The sequence below is a fragment of the Photinus pyralis genome, unplaced genomic scaffold (genome assembly GCF_008802855.1).
Source record: "Photinus pyralis isolate 1611_PpyrPB1 unplaced genomic scaffold, Ppyr1.3 Ppyr1.4_LG3b, whole genome shotgun sequence".
NCBI lineage: Eukaryota > Metazoa > Arthropoda > Insecta > Coleoptera > Lampyridae > Photinus > Photinus pyralis.
The window spans coordinates 7618278-7625333 of NW_022170510.1; the positions used below are offsets into that span (position 1 = coordinate 7618278).

The window sequence follows — 7056 nt, forward strand, 5'->3', positions numbered from 1 at the left end:
CGGTATTGGGCAATAATTTTTGTGGTAGTAAATGTTCGTCGGGAAACCTTGTGTATAGTAGGATTTTTCATTAGTTTGTGCGCATCTCATTACTAAGTATGTCTACATAGCATCATGCAATCAATGGAAGGGAATATGTATGTAGACAACCATACAGACAGTGCTGCTGTGGGAGGATATCATTTATATCAATGACTTCTATTGGCCAAATACCAAAAAATGTTGCAAAATCCACTCGTGGGTCTTGCCACGTGACGTAACTGTAAATGATGAATAACGGGCAAATATATACCATAGCAGCTATCAATTAGCGAAAACCCGAAAGTTTACAGCTGGACCAGGGGCCGAGATCTCGATGGAACAGACAGACAGACAGATGATGGAAAAACGAGTATATTAGCGTTACTTCTACTTCGTTGTGTTACGATAAAAAATGTTTCGGTAGTTATTTGTAACAGGTTGTCTCTCTCTTGAACGTAAAGGAGAAATTTGTTAAAGAAATAATTTTAAATGCTTTTTCGTAATAAAAATGTCCTCAGTAATTAGCGGCAGAAGTCGAGAAGCGAGTGCAATCTTGACTTACCACATACTCACGAGCACAGCCACCGTTACTTTTATGTCAAAACGACGAACGTTTCGCGGAACTTTCGAATCTGGGTAGCAGCCGGTGTACTGACCGTTCTTTTTGGGATGAATAATAAGTCATAATTTTGTGCGTAATAAAAGACGAGAACATAATAGTTATTTATGTATTAAAGGCATAATAGTGATGTTTATATTCTCGAGGGCGACGAGTTAAAAAGCTCGAGGGCATATGGCCCGAGAGCTTTTTAGTCGCCCGAGAGTATAAACATCAGTTTATGCCCGTGGTACATACACAATTTTATGTTTTACAAATAGTTTTCTTCGTCAAAATTCGTTTACAAAATAATTCATTATGTTTGATCGAGTATGCGTGGTTCAAATTTGTTAATGTGATTGAAACCATCCAAACGTCAAACGTAATTTTAAATAATTCAGTTCATCGTGAATGAGGAAGAAGTTCCAGAAACTATACGAAATAAGGCCAATCTTGTGATTTAGTAGATATTGACAATTAATAATCGACGTTTCTAGTTTTCAATGACCTGCAAATATTTGTTTGTTTTGTCATTAAGTATAAATGAGTTACTATGGTGATACTTAATGCCCTAGGGCATAGTGGTACTTTATGCCCGCGTATCACAGATATAAAGTGTGCTATTATAGGTTAGTAAGACATAAACTATATTACGCACTCCACCAGGGAAACCTTCTTCGGGACAAAAACCGTGCCATAGCCCACACAAATACACGAACTAAATCAGCGAAGACAATAAAAGCGAAAGAAAATCCACAAAACATTTCAAATTGTGTAACAATAAAAATCGCTCCAGGAATTTCAAGATTTCTTCCAAAAACATCAACGTGCACTATTCCAGGTGGTTGTTGCACGTCACAAGGGCGATAAAATTTCCTTTTACTTGTTCGCCTGATAAAAATCGAACCAGAGCCTTTTAACCGAAGACGAGTTCCTTTCGGATTCCCATGGATCTCTATCTGAATCATCTTCCACATCAATTATAAATGGGGCTACATCTTCTCGATCACTTCTCTGGGCCATCAATCTAAAATAATTAGGTTGGTATGCTCTAGGTGCGTTTTTACATATCAGGTGGAACTGCATCAGTGGCTTGTTGCCACATATCTAAATACTCTTTTCTGCCACAACTTTCTATCCTAGGTATGTGTCGGTTATAATGTTGCTTGCAAATTGTAGGGAAGCAACCGTAGTACCACATGTCAATTTTCTAATACCATCTCATCAGCAGCATGCCGTTTTGAAGATTTCTTTCTGAAATAACAAATTTTTTAGTCTTGAAACTAAAATTATTACTACAAATCAACCATTGTGCATGAAATTTAAGGAAACAAACCTTGCAACAAACTCCAGCAATTCCACTTTTAATGAATCATTTGGAAACTCAACATTTTGGGCTTTAGCCATCCCTGTAGTTGTGATTTAGTCCGGGAAGAATTTGGCAAGTTGTCCAATAAGCTACTATGATAACTATCATTTTCTATAATAAAACCATTCATGTTTCCGGCATGTAAAACCACATACCAATAGTTAAATATCATGATATTTTTCTTATGCCTTTTGCACTGTCGTCTTGCCAATTGCCATGACTTACATTTTGTTCCATTTTCTAATACCCAAGTTTGATCCAAAAAGACACATTGGTGTCGAGTCTGTAACGGAAGCTTGTTAAATTTTGCAAGTTTTGTGGATTTCAAAATTATATTCAAGTAGAAATGCGTATCGATGATTCAGATTTCTGTGAAGTTGTAATGTTCATTAAAATTAACAAACATTTTTTTTCGATGTAATTAAGTTTCAAATATCGTGAAATATAAGATGAGTTATTGGTTTTGGACTTCCTATTTTGGGCGAGTTAACGATTAGTACGTGATTTAAAAAAGGTCACCGGTTAAAAGACGCAATGGATTCTAAGAAAAATATGTAATAAAACAGCGAGCCTAAAAAATTATGAGTTTGTTTATTTCCGGAAACTTGATGGGAGCGTTAATTACGGGCGTTGGTTTACTCGCGATATAAAAACCAAAATGATCAGAAATTTGGGAGCTTTTTGCGTAGATATTCACGCGGAGCGTGGTACCGCCCCGGAAAACGCGGCCACCACTTATAAAGTTTTTTCGTAGATATTCGCACGGGCGAGTGTCATCGCGGAAACGGGCCATTTAAGTAAAAAGGCCCAAACCAAATAAAATTTGTTGCGCGTATTAATAAAAAATCGTATTTTTTAACCAAGAACAAGTTGGTCGTTCTGGAATAGTGAATTGTTCGGAAAGTATTAATCATTGAGTAACTGCAGTTTAGTTTAACGTGCGATTGAAAGACTTCCGTTCAGAAATTATACCTAAAGTACGAAAAGCGCGCTAAGAAATTGTTGTTCAATTGGGATTACGCGATTGGATTTAATAGGCGAATATTGAGAATAATCTAAATCATGCTCCACCACAATACCCACCATCTAAAAAGGGGAAGAATACTACTGTCTAAATTGTAAGTTATTTTTATGAAAAGTGATTTATCTAGAAATTTATTCATATAAAATTTTTATTTTGTCATTTTATAATTGCTTTTGCCGAATGGTTTTATATAGATAGGATAAATATAAGTTAGAAGTTAGAAGAATATTCAGTGCTGTAGGTATTTAATTAAGTGTTATATTAAGTAACTTTAAATATTATTCAGATTCAGGATAGATGTAAGTAATTGAGTAATTAAGATTTAATATAAAAAAGGAAATCAATTGTGAGTGCAATGGAATTTGGATTTATTTTATTTTTTTCAATATAATCTGTTTATTTATGTAGATTTATTTTTTATCAATCAGAAACGTGAGACGGTAATAGTAGGGCTATTACAAGTCCCAGGTTGCATATTTTTTTTACACATCTAAAAAATATACTCTTGATAGTTCAATATTGGGTAATTCCTTTTCTTGGATTATCTCTTTTATCCATAAAATACGCCTCCCTATTTTAGAACTTGCAAATAGGATTGAAGCGTAGGATGTTCTAAAATAGAAACGTAAACCGCCATCAACATCTCTAACGGTTTCTTACATTGCCTTATTCTTCAGTCAGTGTTCGCTAATATTTCATGCACCTGCAACTCTCTGTGAAATGAAACTTGTTACCTGTACGAATTCTTCTATTCCTAATGTAACCACTCACCTCTCTTACTGTTGCGACTGGTGAAAGTGGACCACCATTACCTCTTTCTCGTTCAAAATATTGAATAAGATTAGAAATAAGGTGTTTACTTTTCCTTGGTCAACCCGATGGCATTTTTGGGTTATACCATTTTTGGCGCAGAATATCGAAGTGAGCTTCTATAAAAGTTATGAAACTAACAAATGTTTTATCCGCTATAGCAAAACGCGATAAAATAATGCAAACAGCAGCAAACAGTTGTAAAATTTGACGTGTTGCAACTACAACAACTTCGATTGACAGGTAATCTGAAAACAAAAAAATCCTAACACTATGTCTTTTTGGTTTTATGTTTTTAAATAACGCACAACTCTGCCTCAGGAACCTATGTTTTGTGAAATACATTGATCTAACTCTAACATAAGTATGTAAGAAAATCCTACTTTATATATTTTGACATGTGGCGTAAGCGCAATTCCAGTCCCTATTAGTCACGTGTGTATAACGTTTATATTAATTCTATTTGGAATTGTGAATACCAAACACCGTTTCAATTGGTCCACATAAGTGAATTTCAGTAGGTGCACTAATTAGTTTGAACATTCTACCTAGCACGCATTCAACCTTGTCCAAAACACAACTATCGATAACACAAAATGCACTTACATTGTATATGACGCGACGGTCGTGACCAGACGATGTGTGTCAAATCAGTATTCAACAATAAGTAATGCACCAATGGCAAACTAATTAAGCAACTAATTCCAGGCTCAATGTATTTTATTAAAACTCGTGATAATTTTCAAAATAAAACCAGCGCATTTTATATTCAGAGATAATTTTGCTTACAATAGTTTGTGTCATGCACTATGCCGTATTTTATGCAAAACAAATTTTTGGGCTCAGATCAGACTCCTTGTGGAACAAATCGTTAATGGTGCAAGTATACACATCTCGGAGAAAATCAATGCGCATCTTTTAGTTAGATGGGACCTAATTATAGTTGGAAACTACCTATACGTTGGTGATAACGCCGTTCATTAATCATCGGTTCTATCTTCGATCTGTTGCCAGTGGGCTTCCTTTATGGACTGAAAAGCGCCCTAACAAAGCAGTAGGAAATTCTGTCTTTCCTCGATACATTTATCTCAATTTGTTATTATGACAAACGTTATTGTGATTTGCAACTTCCATATGGAAGGTCGATACCGTTTAGTTCGGTGATTGGCACCTAATTGCACAAATTAATTACATTGCTCCAGTAACTTATTTATAAACAGATCGCAAATATTACTCCTCTTGCGTTAGGTATTATAGGTATATAGCAAAGTTTTGGAGATTCTGAGAAGGAAATGAAATCTCCAATTCATTGAAACATATCATCACCGAGGAAGGCAACCCTTAAAATTAACTATTTTGCAATTGCAATTAAACCAAGGGCATCCTGCTGATTTGGAGGGTCCAAACGAGAAAATTATATTTTTGGATCGATATCCGTCCGTGTCACATAAACTTCCAATGTGAAGTATGTTTGGTTGCATAACAATCAAACAGAAAATGTGAACGTACCTGCTGGACGATTCGGATTTGTGGATATCTTGAGAACGTTTAACTTGAACTCTATTGGGGCCCAAAAACGAATTAAAAAATTTCGTTCCCTTAAATACTTGCACTAAACTCTACGACGGCTCAAGGTGCATTAAAATTTTCGCTCTCCTTGAACTAACGTCTGAATTCAGAAAGGCGCGTTCAGCTTTTTCTGTAACAGAAAGCAACCCAACAATCAAATAAAAGGAGTAGTGAATAGCATATGGCACATAAACTATTGCGTTATAGCAATGTTAACGTCTGACACGGAGGCAATCGTATATAAAAACTGTAAGTAATACTCAGAAAGAATCAATAATTTAAGTGACTTTACACTATCAAAAGCCACATTTTGATCGACCACGGATTATCCTTACAGGCAGTCGTGTGATATGAAAGCATAACGGGATAAGAACTTAAAAGAAAACTCAGTGAAAGGTTGAGGTTTGAGTGAAGGTAAAACCCTAAAAAACATTTAAAAAAATGCTGCGTAATAATACATCGTATTGTTTAAACGCAAAATACAGGTCCGTAAAAAAGTTTCAATGGAGCCACCACAGACATCAAACTCCAAAGATAAATATGGTAAAGCCAAAACACTAAGCCCTGGTTCAGGTAAGACACGATGTCAGAGAAGTAATGGCGTACTAAGAGACAATCACAGTGAACAACACGAAAGCAGAAGTTTCACTGAGGGCAAAAAATAACTGCGCGGGTATTCACATTTTTTTGGAACGTTAGAACACTCTCAATTTGTAAGCTAGACACGCCCATGATTGTCAGAACACTATGAGGACTATTTTCTGAATGTAAATGTATGAAAATCTTTAATCTATTCGATTTTGAATTTTCTTTTCTTCTTTATTACAAAAAATATCATATGAAAAAATGGAACAATAGGTTAGTACGACTAAGTAAATACTCTATTTATTACTAACCAAGCAATAGCGTATTATTTAAATGTAATATTGTAACGTAAATTTAATTACATGATTTATTTATTTACAATTAACTAACAATAAATTTATAACAGTTTTGAAATTGATTAATTTATAACAGTAATTATTATTTATCACTCAGAATTTATAACACAACACGAGCGTATCGATGTTGGAACTAACTCCAAGCACAATTCGATTCGTTTATATATAAAACGCCCATATTTATCGAAAGTTCTTGAACGCTTCCGAACGTTCCCGAATATTCTGGAATGTTCTCAAACAAACATGTCATATTTCCCGGAAACTGAGTATATTTTACCAAAACAAAAGGAATGTAATTGAATATTTGGGGGAAAAAAGTGAAACGACCCGCGGAATGCATTCGCAATATGCAATACTGTAGGCGGGTCCTGGCCCACACCACCCACCCTCTGGCAACGCACTGGTAGTCTTTGGGCTATTCTTATGCTAAACACCTCGCAGATATCCGACTAGCTCGGCTTCTACTTAAACCGCTGCGTGTATTAACCCAATACGAAAATCTCTAATAATTAACAAAAGGGGCAAGGGATAAACTTTGTGGTGTTCCAGGGGGGCAATGGTAGGCATAGATGAGGGTGATTGGTCTATTACCGAGGGTACTTTCGGAGAGCCCAGGCAGAATGGGTATCCTAAATAACAAGTGCGCACGGCGTTTACGTTTCAAACAGCTATGAGCTCCATCTTAGCCCCCCACCTCCAACGACGTAATGCACCCCACTTGTAG

The 7056-nt window shown here is 35.7% G+C and overlaps 1 long non-coding RNA gene across 1 annotated transcript; it reads right to left on the reverse strand.

Annotated features, from left to right (window-relative positions):
* Positions 1 to 3371: 3371 nt before the first annotated feature.
* Positions 3372 to 4364, reverse strand: LOC116166523. The gene is made up of 3 exons (XR_004144334.1): positions 3784 to 4364; positions 3673 to 3725; positions 3372 to 3624 (listed from the first exon to the last, which is right to left on the reverse strand). It is a non-coding gene; the product is annotated as an uncharacterized LOC116166523 (long non-coding RNA).
* Positions 4365 to 7056: the final 2692 nt, after the last annotated feature.